Genomic DNA, 15,822 nt, shown 5'->3' with positions numbered 1-15,822 from the left:
AAAGTTGTCCCGTACAGGACTAGCCAGGCCTGAGCACGGTTACCTCTTGTTCATGACGTCTTACAGTAATACAACACATGCATGTCTTTATGGTATCATGAAGCGTCCTTAGTTTACAAGACAGGCAGACCCGAAAAAAAAGGCGCAATGTCGGTCCGCACATCGGAGAACAAGACAACTCCTTTACTGACTTTGTGGCTTATTCTGAGTCATGCGCTCTGGCTGCTGCACCAGGTGGATAGAAGAACCTCCACATTTTAAAGCGACTGTTTGTGGTTACACAGCGCCGCCATGTTCATAAGATTAAGATTTACCTTTATTGATCCCTGCAAGGGGAAATTTCAGTTTTTACACTCTGTAAGTCATGAACACACACACAGGCTGAAGTATACACACAAACAGGATCCTATGGACATGCACTAATGGAGAGATGTCAGAGTGATGGAGCTGCCCACAGCAGGCGCTCCTGAGCTGATGGTGGGGTGGGGGTTTGGTGCCTTGCTCAAGGGCACTCAGGAAGTGATCTGGCACCTCTCCAGCTACCAGACCAACTTCCATATTTGATCCGCACCGGGACTTGAACCCAAGTCCCTACAGACTGAGCTACTGCCGCCCCTCATGTTATTATTCCAGTTCAAGCATTTCACATTTTTACCTCTAAACATCATGAAGGCTGCTGTCTGAGTGGAAGAGAGTAGAGATATAATTCCTACGTTGGACTGTATCATAAATGTACAGCTGAGCTGCTACAGCAACAAGAACAAAACACTTTTTCATATTCATTATTATATGCACATTTTATATACTCACTAGAGTTTTCAAGCTAATGGGATTGAAGACCACAGCTGAAGGACCAACAGCGCTAAACATGTAAATTGTAAACTGGGAAGACAAACAGGAAATCATTTTCAAGTCAAGTGTTTAAACATGTCATTCTAATTGTGATGGATCAGAACAACACTCACTTGATCGGATCCTGATTTGAATTCCAGTTGCACCGCACTCTTTACGCTCTGCCAGTTTACATGAGAAGGAAGAAAGTGGCTAATATTAAATACTTCCGTGGGCATTAGGAACTGAACATTAGTTGGAGAATTTGTCTGCACATTTATGAAAATGCAGTCCTGATTAGTTTTGTTGGAAATATATCCGTCAAAACAGATGGCAGTCCTTGTAGTGTTGAGGCTCACCTGTTGATAAGAGAGCGACACAAAACAAAGTCAAACTTGGTCCTTTGTATTTTTCATTCAAACAAGCCTCATAGTTTATGAATGCATGCTGGAGTCCTCCATAAACTGACCAAACAACATTCTCAAAAGATGCATTCAGGTCTATTAAACACTGACACACGCTCTGACACGAGGAGGAGGCGGAGCCTTTTAATCAGTGAGCGTGAGAGAGACCCCCGGCTCTGCTTTGAGTGGTTTTTTTAATGCTCCTTTTATTTAGCTGTTGCTAGTAAACTGAGCAATCAGTGTTGCTTCGTGTGTGCACTACAAACAAACGTGTGCTTAAACCGGTGACGGTATTGATACCGCTTTACCGCCAACCCCTACTATGATGTAATGGATTTGTACCAAATGAGCTGTTTAACGATGGAGGTTTATCTCGTCATGTATATTGTGTATTACAGTAGACAGGATAGTTTTTTTAGCACAGATATAAACCCTTTTCACACATACGGAAATCTCCTGAAAAACTCCGGAGATTTGGGTACCCGGGGTAGGGGTGTAAAGGTACACGTACCTTGTTCTGCAGTAAACTGTTCTAACCGACCTGTGGGAGCTAAGGGATCTTTGCAGTTTTTTCGGTAAGTAAAAAAGTGTGATTTATGTGTCATTGGTTAAAGTCGTTATTCTGCATTGTCTTCCACACACACCAATTCAACAGTCACAAGTTGATCATAGTGTAAATTTAATGACGCTCATTGAGAATTTGTACTAAAAATTGACAAAAATTGACAAAACCTGCGGTGATTGTGACTGTGTCTGTATTTAACACCTTTTGAAAGGAAGGTGTTAATACAGGAGATCAGTGTTACACACAACATGCTGCTGTTATGTTAGTTAGGAGGAGACATAGGTACAATAAAAGAAGACATAAAGATCACGTTTTTCCCCACACATGTTAATATGTTTTAAATGTCATGCATTTATTTTTGATTTCGCTTCAATAATCGTTAACAAAGAGAAACACCATGATTAAACTACAGGCTGTTGTTGCCTTTTTATAGCCAAAGAAAACTGAACATCCACAGCCTCTGCATTCAAAAGAATTTCAACATTGACATTTATGTCGTCCTATTTCCCTCTTTTCACCAACATTATATTTTAAACTGGGATTTCCTTTTTCTCGGGTCTCTCGTCTCCCCCCCAGCTCGCCCCCTCCGGTGCGCTCCTCTCCATAATGCGCTCGTCTCCTCCCTCTACAGCCCGCTGCTGCTACTCTGTAGGACGCTTTGATTGGGGCACCTCACCAATAAAATACTATTTTATATTTTATAAGCAGTTTGCCACCACACTGCACTTTTACTCTCCAAAGGCATATGAGTATGTGTGTGACAACTTTAATAAAGCTTTACCACACAGTCACACCATCCACACAGCTGATCCAGGATTTACTGTAGCATCTTTTACAGCACTAAGAGGTCATGTGCAGGCAAACAGAGAGAAGGGAAAAGAAACAATCTGTGCTCTCAAATAACAAAGCAGTCTCAAATCTTTTTGAGGAATTACAGCTAAAAATCTACTTTGCATACAGTACATCCTCTGATAAATACAGTGAAGTACTTTGATTGCATTTCTGTGATGTTCCTGTAGGTGACCATGATGCAGCCAGACTGAAGCAGCACGTTGTGAAGGTGGACGCCATCATCTTGTCTTCGCAGTGCTGATTCTGAAGAGAACGCCTTCACATAGGACTCAAAGGTAAAATGATCTCTCATATGATTGGACTGTGTTATTGTAACCACTATCAGCATCAAAGTAATTTTAGTAACAATTTATAATCCTTCTTAAAATGTAAGGAAGACTAGCAGAAGATTTTAACAGCCTCTGTGATTCTGCAAGAAGTTCATGTTTAACTTGTTCTTCTTTCTGTCTTCAAGGAAATCAATGCTCAAAGGAAACAGCAGTCCAGACTCTGATTCCAGCTCCGGTGAGGTTCTGCACACAAATCTGATTATATGAGAATATTTAACATTAGTTTAATTTATCAGGCTGGCCCATGTGATGACAGTTTAAAATAATCTTCAATAGAAAGTGGCAGGAACACTTTTGTCTTAAAACATAAATTCATAAAGCTGATCATATTAATGGATTCATCATGTCTTATTATATATTTTGTTTTTCCTCTTAAATAGTTCTCCTGTCTTTAAAACAAACTTTAGAAGCTGAAGTTTAGCAGAACCTGAGGACAGATCTGATTTCAGGTCTGAGGCATAAACATCACAGTAAAATTCATTATACTTTACATTTAACTCCATGATTGTTTTTCTTTACTACAGAAGATGCCCTCAGATTCAGATCCATCAGCAACCCCTGACAACATGGAGGACTCGTCCCCTGAGCGTTTCCTGTCCTCTCTCAATGTTCTTCTCTTCAGTTATTAACTCTTGAAATCAGCAGCACAACATGCCAGACTGTTTGATAAGTCTGTGATTGAATAAATGGAAATGGAATCTCGTCTATCTTGTTATGCTTATTGGCTTTAAATGTTTAATGTTAAATAAGTTTGAAGGCCATTTATCTCAGATGAGACCGACTGTGACAAGCTGAGCTCGTCTGTTAGCCTTTTCAAATGTGAGCTATAAACTTAACTGCCAAATTATTTTACTGTGACCAACACTTTGTAGTGCTCCAGTTAATCAGAGACAGTCAATTCAGATTTAAAAAAAGTTTATTTAAACATTTTATGAAAAAAATAAATAAAAATAAACAACCCCTGGCTTCATTAACCATGTGGAAAATAAGTAAGGGAGACCATCAGGTCGAACTGCTGGGACATAGGAGAAAGTATAAAAAATTATTTAACAAAGAAATCCAAACAAAAATCAAATAAAGTATAAAGATCCTGGATGATTGTTTGACTGTTAAAATATGATGGAAGAGCAAATCCAACACAACCCTCCAGCATCTGGCCTTTCAAACACAGGGCAACATCATGGAAAGAAAAACAGCAGCATTGAATATTGACCAGGATCTCTGTGTTTTATCTGAGGATGACTATGGTAGCCTTCTCACTGTTCACTGTTACAAAGCTCCAGACTCTGTCCACCTTCTCACTGTTCACTGTAACAAAGCTCCAGACTCTGTCCACCTTCTCACTGTTCACTGTAACAAAGCTCCAGACTCTGTCCACCTTCTCACTATTCACTGTCACAAAGCTCCAGACTCTGTCCACCTTCTCACTGTTCACTGTTCACTGTCACAAAGCTCCTGACTCTGTCCACCTTCTCACTGTTCACTGTCACAAAGCTCCAGACTCTGTCCACCTTCTCACTGTTCACTGTCACAAAGCTCCAGACTCTGTCCACCTTCTCACTGTTCACTGTCACAAAGCTCCAGACTCTGTCCACCTTCTCACTGTTCACTGTAACAAAGCTCCAGACTCTGTCCACCTTCTTACTGTTCACTGTAACAAAGCTCCAGACTCTGTCCACCTTCTCACTGTTCACTGTCACAAAGCTCCAGACTCTGTCCACCTTCTCACTGTTCACTGTAACAAAGCTCCAGACTCTGTCCACCTTCTCACTGTTCACTGTAACAAAGCTCCAGACTCTGTCCACCTTCTCACTGTTCACTGTCACAAAGCTCCAGACTCTGTCCACCTTCTCACTGTTCACTGTAACAAAGCTCCAGACTCTGTCCACCTTCTCACTGTTCACTGTAACAAAGCTCCAGACTCTGTCCACCTTCTCACTGTTCACTGTTCACTGTTCACTGTAACAAAGCTCCAGACTCTGTCCACCTTCTCACTGTTCACTGTAACAAAGCTCCAGACTCTGTCCACCTTCTCACTGTTCACTGTAACAAAGCTCCAGACTCTGTCCACCTTCTCACTGTTCACTGTAACAAAGCTCCAGACTCTGTCCACCTTCTCACTGTTCACTGTTCACTGTCACAAAGCACCAGACTCTGTCCACCTTCTCACTGTTCACTGTCACAAAGCTCCAGACCCTGTCCACCTTCTCACTGTTCACTGTAACAAAGCTCCAGACTCTGTCCACCTTCTCACTGTTCACTGTAACAAAGCTCCAGACTCTGTCCACCTTCTCACTGTTCACTGTTCACTGTTACAAAGCTCCAGACTCTGTCCACCTTCTCACTGTTCACTGTAACAAAGCTCCAGACTCTGTCCACCTTCTCACTGTTCACTGTAACAAAGCTCCAGACTCTGTCCACCTTCTCACTGTTCACTGTCAGAAAGCTCCAGACTCTGTCCACCTTCTCACTGTTCACTGTAACAAAGCTCCAGACTCTGTCCACCTTCTCACTGTTCACTGTAACAAAGCTCCAGACTCTGTCCACCTTCTCACTGTTCACTGTTCACTGTCACAAAGCTCCAGACTCTGTCCACCTTCTCACTGTTCACTGTCACAAAGCTCCAGACTCTGTCCACCTTCTCACTGTTCACTGTAACAAAGCTCCAGACTCTGTCCACCTTCTCACTGTTCACTGTCACAAAGCTCCAGACTCTGTCCACCTTCTCACTGTTCACTGTAACAAAGCTCCAGACTCTGTCCACCTTCTCACTGTTCACTGTCAGAAAGCTCCAGACTCTGTCCACCTTCTCACTGTTCACTGTAACAAAGCTCCAGACTCTGTCCACCTTCTCACTGTTCACTGTAACAAAGCTCCAGACTCTGTCCACCTTCTCACTGTTCACTGTTCACTGTCACAAAGCTCCAGACTCTGTCCACCTTCTCACTGTTCACTGTCACAAAGCTCCAGACTCTGTCCACCTTCTCACTGTTCACTGTAACAAAGCTCCAGACTCTGTCCACCTTCTCACTGTTCACTGTCACAAAGCTCCAGACTCTGTCCACCTTCTTACTGTTCACTGTCACAAAGCTCCAGACTCTGTCCACCTTCTCACTGTTCACTGTCACAAAGCTCCAGACTCTGTCCACCTTCTCACTGTTCACTGTCACAAAGCTTCAGACTCTGTCCACCTTCTCACTGTTCACTGTCACAAAGCTCCAGACTCTGTCCACCTTCTTACTGTTCACTGTCACAAAGCTCCAGACTCTGTCCACCTTCTCACTGTTCACTGTCACAAAGCTCCAGACTCTGTCCACCTTCTCACTGTTCACTGTCACAAAGCTCCAGACTCTGTCCACCTTCTCACTGTTCACTGTCACAAAGCTCCAGACTCTGTCCACCTTCTCACTGTTCACTGTCACAAAGCTCCAGACTCTGTCCACCTTCTCACTGTTCACTGTAACAAAGCTCCAGACTCTGTCCACCTTCTCACTGTTCACTGTCACAAAGCTCCAGACTCTGTCCACCTTCTTACTGTTCACTGTCACAAAGCTCCAGACTCTGTCCACCTTCTTACTGTTCACTGTCACAAAGCTCCAGACTCTGTCCACCTTCTTACTGTTCACTGTAACAAAGCTCCAGACTCTGTCCACCTTCTCACTGTTCACTGTAACAAAGCTCCAGACTCTGTCCACCTTCTCACTGTTCACTGTAACAAAGCTCCAGACTCTGTCCACCTTCTCACTGTTCACTGTTCACTGTCACAAAGCTCCAGACTCTGTCCACCTTCTCACTGTTCACTGTAACAAAGCTCCAGACTCTGTCCACCTTCTCACTGTTCACTGTAACAAAGCTCCAGACTCTGTCCACCTTCTTACTGTTCACTGTCACAAAGCTCCAGACTCTGTCCACCTTCTCACTGTTCACTGTTCACTGTCACAAAGCTCCAGACTCTGTCCACCTTCTCACTGTTCACTGTAACAAAGCTCCAGACTCTGTCCACCTTCTCACTGTTCACTGTAACAAAGCTCCAGACTGTCCACCTTCTCACTGTTCACTGTTCACTGTAACAAAGCTCCAGACTCTGTCCACCTTCTCACTGTTCACTGTAACAAAGCTCCAGACTCTGTCCACCTTCTCACTGTTCACTGTCACAAAGCTCCAGACTCTGTCCACCTTCTTACTGTTCACTGTTCACTGTAACAAAGCTCCAGACTCTGTCCACCTTCTTACTGTTCACTGTAACAAAGCTCCAGACTGTCCACCTTCTCACTGTTCACTGTAACAAAGCTCCAGACTGTCCACCTTCTTACTGTTCACTGTCACAAAGCTCCAGACTCTGTCCACCTTCTCACTGTTCACTGTCACAAAGCTCCAGACTCTGTCCACCTTCTCACTGTTCACTGTTCACTGTAACAAAGCTCCAGACTCTGTCCACCTTCTCACTGTTCACTGTTCACTGTAACAAAGCTCCAGACTCTGTCCACCTTCTCACTGTTCACTGTAACAAAGCACCAGACTCTGTCCACCTTCTTACTGTTCACTGTAACAAAGCACCAGACTCTGTCCACCTTCTCACTGTTCACTGTCACAAAGCTCCAGACTCTGTCCACCTTCTCACTGTTCACTGTCACAAAGCTCCAGACTCTGTCCACCTTCTTACTGTTCACTGTCACAAAGCTCCAGACTATGTCCACCTTCTCACTGTTCACTGTCACAAAGCTCCAGACTCTGTCCACCTTCTCACTGTTCACTGTCACAAAGCTCCAGACTCTGTCCACCTTCTCACTGTTCACTGTAACAAAGCTCCAGACTCTGTCCACCTTCTTACTGTTCACTGTTCACTGTAACAAAGCTCCAGACTCTGTCCACCTTCTCACTGTTCACTGTTCACTGTAACAAAGCTCCAGACTCTGTCCACCTTCTCACTGTTCACTGTCACAAAGCTCCAGACTCTGTCCACCTTCTCACTGTTCACTGTCACAAAGCTCCAGACTCTGTCCACCTTCTCACTGTTCACTGTCACAAAGCTCCAGACTCTGTCCACCTTCTCACTGTTCACTGTCACAAAGCTCCAGACTCTGTCCACCTTCTCACTGTTCACTGTTCACTGTTACAAAGCTCCAGACTCTGTCCACCTTCTCACTGTTCACTGTAACAAAGCTCCAGACCCTGTCCACCTTCTCACTGTTCACTGTCACAAAGCTCCAGACTCTGTCCACCTTCTCACTGTTCACTGTCACAAAGCTCCAGACTCTGTCCACCTTCTCACTGTTCACTGTCACAAAGCTCCAGACTCTGTCCACCTTCTCACTGTTCACTGTAACAAAGCTCCAGACTCTGTCCACCTTCTCACTGTTCACTGTCACAAAGCTCCAGACTCTGTCCACCTTCTCACTGTTCACTGTAACAAAGCTCCAGACTCTGTCCACCTTCTCACTGTTCACTGTAACAAAGCTCCAGACTCTGTCCACCTTCTCACTGTTCACTGTTCACTGTCACAAAGCTCCAGACTCTGTCCACCTTCTCACTGTTCACTGTCACAAAGCTCCAGACTCTGTCCACCTTCTCACTGTTCACTGTAACAAAGCTCCAGACTCTGTCCACCTTCTCACTGTTCACTGTCACAAAGCTCCAGACTCTGTCCACCTTCTCACTGTTCACTGTAACAAAGCTCCAGACTCTGTCCACCTTCTTACTGTTCACTGTCACAAAGCTCCAGACTCTGTCCACCTTCTCACTGTTCACTGTTCACTGTAACAAAGCTCCAGACTCTGTCCACCTTCTCACTGTTCACTGTAACAAAGCTCCAGACTCTGTCCACCTTCTCACTGTTCACTGTAACAAAGCTCCAGACTCTGTCCACCTTCTCACTGTTCACTGTCACAAAGCTCCAGACTCTGTCCACCTTCTTACTGTTCACTGTCACAAAGCTCCAGACTCTGTCCACCTTCTTACTGTTCACTGTAACAAAGCTCCAGACTCTGTCCACCTTCTCACTGTTCACTGTAACAAAGCTCCAGACTCTGTCCACCTTCTTACTGTTCACTGTCACAAAGCTCCAGACTCTGTCCACCTTCTCACTGTTCACTGTCACAAAGCTCCAGACTCTGTCCACCTTCTCACTGTTCACTGTCACAAAGCTCCAGACTCTGTCCACCTTCTTACTGTTCACTGTCACAAAGCTCCAGACTCTGTCCACCTTCTCACTGTTCACTGTCACAAAGCTCCAGACTCTGTCCACCTTCTCACTGTTCACTGTTCACTGTAACAAAGCTCCAGACTCTGTCCACCTTCTCACTGTTCACTGTAACAAAGCTCCAGACTCTGTCCACCTTCTCACTGTTCACTGTTCACTGTAACAAAGCTCCAGACTCTGTCCACCTTCTCACTGTTCACTGTAACAAAGCTCCAGACTCTGTCCACCTTCTCACTGTTCACTGTAACAAAGCACCAGACTCTGTCCACCTTCTTACTGTTCACTGTAACAAAGCACCAGACTCTGTCCACCTTCTCACTGTTCACTGTCACAAAGCTCCAGACTCTGTCCACCTTCTCACTGTTCACTGTCACAAAGCTCCAGACTGTCCACCTTCTTACTGTTCACTGTCACAAAGCTCCAGACTCTGTCCACCTTCTCACTGTTCACTGTCACAAAGCTCCAGACTCTGTCCACCTTCTCACTGTTCACTGTCACAAAGCTCCAGACTCTGTCCACCTTCTCACTGTTCACTGTCACAAAGCTCCAGACTCTGTCCACCTTCTCACTGTTCACTGTAACAAAGCTCCAGACTCTGTCCACCTTCTTACTGTTCACTGTTCACTGTAACAAAGCTCCAGACTCTGTCCACCTTCTCACTGTTCACTGTTCACTGTAACAAAGCTCCAGACTCTGTCCACCTTCTTACTGTTCACTGTTCACTGTAACAAAGCTCCAGACTCTGTCCACCTTCTCACTGTTCACTGTTCACTGTAACAAAGCTCCAGACTCTGTCCACCTTCTCACTGTTCACTGTAACAAAGCTCCAGACTCTGTCCACCTTCTCACTGTTCACTGTCACAAAGCTCCAGACTCTGTCCACCTTCTCACTGTAACAAAGCTCCAGACTCTGTCCACCTTCTCACTGTTCACTGTTCACTGTAACAAAGCTCCAGACTCTGTCCACCTTCTCACTGTTCACTGTTCACTGTAACAAAGCTCCAGACTCTGTCCACCTTCTCACTGTTCACTGTCACAAAGCTCCAGACTCTGTCCACCTTCTCACTGTTCACTGTCACAAAGCTCCAGACTCTGTCCACCTTCTCACTGTTCACTGTTACAAAGCTCCAGACTCTGTCCACCTTCTCACTGTTCACTGTCACAAAGCTCCAGACTCTGTCCACCTTCTCACTGTTCACTGTAACAAAGCTCCAGACTCTGTCCACCTTCTCACTGTTCACTGTCACAAAGCTCCAGACTCTGTCCACCTTCTCACTGTTCACTGTAACAAAGCTCCAGACTATGTCCACCTTCTCACTGTTCACTGTAACAAAGCTCCAGACTCTGCCCACCTTCTCACTGTTCACTGTCACAAAGCTCCAGACTCTGTCCACCTTCTCACTGTTCACTGTCACAAAGCTCCAGACTCTGTCCACCTTCTCACTGTTCACTGTCACAAAGCTCCAGACTCTGTCCACCTTCTCACTGTTCACTGTAACAAAGCTCCAGACTCTGTCCACCTTCTCACTGTCACAAAGCTCCAGACTCTGTCCACCTTCTCACTGTTCACTGTAACAAAGCTCCAGACTCTGTCCACCTTCTCACTGTTCACTGTAACAAAGCTCCAGACTCTGTCCACCTTCTTACTGCTCACTGTAACAAAGCTCCAGACTCTGTCCACCTTCTCACTGTTCACTGTCACAAAGCTCCAGACTCTGTCCACCTTCTCACTGTTCACTGTTCACTGTAACAAAGCTCCAGACTCTGTCCACCTTCTCACTGTTCACTGTTCACTGTTCACTGTAACAAAGCTCCAGACTCTGTCCACCTTCTCACTGTTCACTGTCACAAAGCTCCAGACTCTGTCCACCTTCTCACTGTTCACTGTCACAAAGCTCCAGACTCTGTCCACCTTCTCACTGTTCACTGTCACAAAGCTCCAGACTCTGTCCACCTTCTCACTGTTCACTGTCACAAAGCTCCAGACTCTGTCCACCTTCTCACTGTTCACTGTAACAAAGCTCCAGACTCTGTCCACCTTCTCACTGTTCACTGTCACAAAGCTCCAGACTCTGTCCACCTTCTCACTGTTCACTGTTACAAAGCTCCAGACTCTGTCCACCTTCTCACTGTTCACTGTAACAAAGCTCCAGACTCTGTCCACCTTCTCACTGTTCACTGTCACAAAGCTCCAGACTCTGTCCACCTTCTCACTGTAACAAAGCTCCAGACTCTGTCCACCTTCTCACTGTTCACTGTAACAAAGCTCCAGACTCTGTCCACCTTCTCACTGTAACAAAGCTCCAGACTCTGTCCACCTTCTCACTGTTCACTGTTCACTGTAACAAAGCTCCAGACTCTGTCCACCTTCTCACTGTTCACTGTCACAAAGCTCCAGACTCTGTCCACCTTCTCACTGTTCACTGTCACAAAGCTCCAGACTCTGTCCATCAATTCTTTCTGGCTCAAGCAAGGTTTTTGAACTTTCTTCTCCAAAGTCTTTGCTCTTCAATTTTGAACGCCAATTACTTAGTTTGGATTCATCGAGATGGCCATCCGGTTAATCGGAATTGGAAATCGACGTATCAAAAGACTCTTTAATATTTTTTCCTGTTGGATCCTCTTGGAGCTTCTGAGACGACGGCTGAACCGACGTACAATCTCCATCCCAGCTGCACACTCCGACCGAGTTGTTAAGGCATCTAATCTGGCCCGATCTAATATCGCCTATAATCTGAAAAGAACCGCTTGCCAGAGACTGAAACGCGGGACCAGCCGGCGGAGTTCAATTGAACACATCTCACAGTAAGACTGCTTGTGGCAAGGGGTGTTGGAAGATTGAGTCTTGAGTCGTGTCTATTCAGAGCCCTCCTTTAAATCCAAATAGAATCCCAAAATTCAACTTTTTCTTTTTGACCATTTTCTGATCAAGTCATTCAAACAATACCGCGTCTTATCTCATTACTGAATATATAATGTCACCATACATTATAATTGCATCATCCTGATCATAATAATCATATTCTTTATCTGTTTCAGCTATACATTATTGTTTACCCCTTTTTATATTAAATTTTACACATAAAATTCAGGACTTTGTCCGTGTGTTTTCTTGTTTAACATTTCCAGAACTTACTTCTTTCAAGATATGAAACTGACTGATTAATTAATTAACTTATACCATTAAAGTTATTTTCTTCCTTTAACAGGAAGTGGTGCCCCTTCTTAAATCCGAGGTTAAATAAAGATATAACATCTTAATAATTTAATTACGCTACAGCTGGTGTATGACTCAGTGTGATTTTAATTTTAGAAGACTGTATTGTTAACAATAGCTTGTTTTTACAATCCTCTTCTGAAACTTAAATAAAGATGACAGGATATAAACTTTTAACAGATGATTTTAACTTACACTTCACCTCTGTGGAAGATGTCAGACCAGCTGCTTTTATCTCTTCTTTGCCTAAATGAAGACACAAAAAACAATTGATTTACTGTTCAGTTAAATATATTAGAGAAGCAGACATGAATCACATTACAGACTATCAGTTTCTAACAAAATACAACATATCTTACCACCTGTAGCCTACGGTCTGTGGTGCTAACCTAGCTTAAATATAGAACGATTTCGTTAAAAACAGAGGACCCAGCAGCCCACGTATTTTCAATAATGATCAAAATAGCCGGATTTTTTAAAACACAGTGTGTTTAAATATTAGACTTTGAATACGGTGGTTTGTTGTACTTACACATTTCTTCATCGTAGACCGGCGGAGCGCTTTCAGCGTGGCTGGGCTGCGTAAGTCATCAGGGCAGTACGCTAAATGGGCGGGGCGTGTTACCAGGGCTCCTCCCGCCGGACCCTACTGCGCAGACTCTGGCTCCAAATGACGTCAAAATCGCAAGATGGAAGCGCCCGTAAGGGGCGTAGTTTGGCTTCAAGAACGTTGAGTGGAAACAGCTACAGTGCGCGCCCACTGGTCTGAACGCGGCAGCATATACTCGGGTTGATTTCAACTCGAGCCAATAGAAAGAGAATGACGTTTATATACAGTGACCGGCTAAAGTGTCTGCACGCCACCACTACGATCTCCGTGCTCTCATGTTGTCATTCCATTGGATTACACATAGCATTGATATAAAGGCAAATATTCTCATTATAACGTCGTGTAGCGGACTCTGTTGCTTCGGCCGCTACTTTACGTCACGTCTTACCTCAGGAAATCCCCCGACCCCGCCCGACAGGGAAAGTCCCCCGCTGTGAGGAGCATATGTGAACAGCTAGGTCGGGAGAATCTCCGGAGCAGTCCTCCTGCAATTATCTAGATATTATCCGGAGTGCATATGTGAAAACAGCTATAGTTTAGTGAGTGTTATCGAGTGTTTAATAGAAAATGAATTTACATGAATAATCCCGCCTGAGGGAAGAAGATATTCTTAAACATCAGACTTCAGTCTTACTCACGTAAATGGACGTTTTAAATACTCCAAAGTAGTAGAAAGGCTCTTGCATTTGAAGATGAATCTGGTCTACGTTGTATATGGCTGCATCTACAACCAAAAAGAGCAGAGAAACATTTGAGGTGTGAATGAGACAGTAAGGCAGCACATTCAGTCACATCAATCCATCATATTACATCATCAGATAGCTTACACATGCCCCATGATTTTTTTTGTATATTTTCCATATTTCCTGTTTTATTTTGTACTTTTTTACTCACCCTAGTCTGTCTTATCAGATCCTGCTCCTCAGGTTCCCGCCCCGCCTTCATTACCCTCACCTGTGTCTCGTTATCCCCTGCTTGTGTGTATTCAATCCCAGTGTGTGGTTCCTCATGTTGTCAGTTCAGAGTGTTTCCCTCGTGTTTCCCTCAGCTTTTTTTTTTCTTTTGGCCTCAGTCATCGTCCCCACGTAGGCAGCTATTTTTGAGCAGGTTTTTCTTTGCGTTGTGACCTTTCGTACGCAAACTGTGTTTCAGGTCAAAAAACTCTCCTTCAGTAAAACTCCTTCCAGGGTGAAGATGTTCAGACACTCAGTTTAAGGTGTTTCTGTGTAGACGGGGAAAACAGAGTTCTGTTCTTGTAACGTCACGCTGTGCGTCGGTTTCTCCTCCGTGTGACGTCATCGTTGCTAACTGGACTTTTTATATTTACCTAACAGAGACGCCTGAATGTGAATCTTTATATCAAGAGATTGGCGCCTGGAACCATGACAACCAGCTACCCCAATACTTCTGACTATACTACATTCGATTTGGCGCCAAAACGGTTTTTAAAATGGAGAAAAAGGCAAAGGTACAAGACTGTGTACGTCATTTTCGCCCATAGGCAAGGAACTACCCATCCTACAATGCTTTGCCGTAATATGTCGGCAGAATGTAGCGTAATTAATTTATTAAGATATTATATTCTAATTATTCCTCGGGGCACCACTTCCTGTTAAAGGAAGAAATTAACTTTAACTGTATAAGTTAATTAATTATTCAGTCTCATATCAGAATGTCAGTAAGTTCTCTAGGATCACTTCAATCATTAAATAAACACTTCAGTCTCAGCGGCTCCGAGTAGATCAGAAGAATTAAAAGTCTTGCGAAAATTAACTAACTCGAGATAAAACTTGTGGGCCAATTCAAGTAATCTCTAGTCAGATAAAAATGAGTTGTTTACAAAAAGAATGAATGAAAAATGACACGTGATGTTTACGAGCGCGAAAACCAGGGGCTTTTCTAGGTTTCTGAAACATCCGGGGCTTAGCCCAGAGGGAAATGGGAAATGCGCACGCAATGCAATGTATGCTTTATTGCACATGCAAAATTTTTCATAATGGTTTACCTAAATAAACAAAATACACAGTTTATTATAGCTTTAAATAACTACCTGACTGCTGTGCTGCTTATCCCCACACATCTAAAGTTCCATTCAAGTTATTTCAGAGTAAAATGAATACAAGTGAGACAGACCTTACATTACCTGTATGGATCTGACTGGGGATAGGATAGGTTAATTCACTTGAGGTGGTAAACAGTCTGGTTATGTTTTTAAACCGTTTATTCTCTTGCCAGAAGGACTAGGCTACTTTATTTTTTTAACAAAAGACAACTAACTGAGAAGTTGACAAGGGGCGGGTCTCCACTCAGGGGCGACCTCCAATAACTTCATGATTTGAATTAGGTTACTAGTAGTACTTTACTTGATGTGTGTTTTTATTTCGAAATAAAGTAAGGCTCTTCCTGTAGATGGAAGATCAGGACATGAAGTTAAGCCCAGAAACAATAAGTGGTTAGGGATCCCAAAATGAGGTCAAACAGCTCAAAGGAACGGTGAAATGAGACATTCAAAGATGCAGCAGTGTCCTTCTTTACACCTACCTCCCATAGTACATTTAGAGACTGTACCACGAGCAGGTCTGATAACTGAAGGCTCTACCTCCCATAGTACATTTAGAGACCGTAGGTACCACGAGCAGGTCTGATAACTGAAGGCTCTACCTCCCATAGTACATTTAGAGACCGTAGGTACCACGAGCAGGCCTGATAACTGAAGGCTCTACCTCCCATAGTACATTTAGAGACTGTACCACGAGCAGGTCTGATAACTGAAGGCTCTACCTCCCATAGTACATTTAGAGACCGTAGGTACCAC

General features: G+C 44.0%; 2 long non-coding RNA genes across 3 annotated transcripts; one reads left to right on the top strand and one right to left on the bottom strand.

Annotated features, from left to right (window-relative positions):
* Window positions 1-1,069: 1,069 nt before the first annotated feature.
* On the bottom strand, window positions 1,070-13,686 carry LOC132972134 (uncharacterized). The gene is made up of 2 exons (XR_009672879.1): window positions 13,646-13,686; window positions 1,070-1,190 (listed from the first exon to the last, which is right to left on the bottom strand). It is a non-coding gene; the product is annotated as an uncharacterized LOC132972134 (long non-coding RNA).
* LOC132971888 (uncharacterized) lies at window positions 1,747-3,658 on the top strand. 2 transcript variants are annotated; one of them, XR_009672824.1, is made up of 4 exons: window positions 1,747-1,810; window positions 2,820-2,927; window positions 3,107-3,156; window positions 3,506-3,658. It is a non-coding gene; the product is annotated as an uncharacterized LOC132971888 (long non-coding RNA). The 2 variants fall into 2 exon arrangements; XR_009672823.1 differs by lacking the exon at window positions 1,747-1,810 and having other exon boundaries at window positions 2,004-2,927.
* Window positions 13,687-15,822: the final 2,136 nt, after the last annotated feature.

The sequence above is a fragment of the Labrus mixtus genome, chromosome 3 (genome assembly GCF_963584025.1).
Source record: "Labrus mixtus chromosome 3, fLabMix1.1, whole genome shotgun sequence".
NCBI classification, from domain to species: domain Eukaryota; kingdom Metazoa; phylum Chordata; class Actinopteri; order Labriformes; family Labridae; genus Labrus; species Labrus mixtus.
Note: the sequence above shows the minus strand (reverse complement) of the source record. Positions and strands in the feature narration are given on the sequence as shown.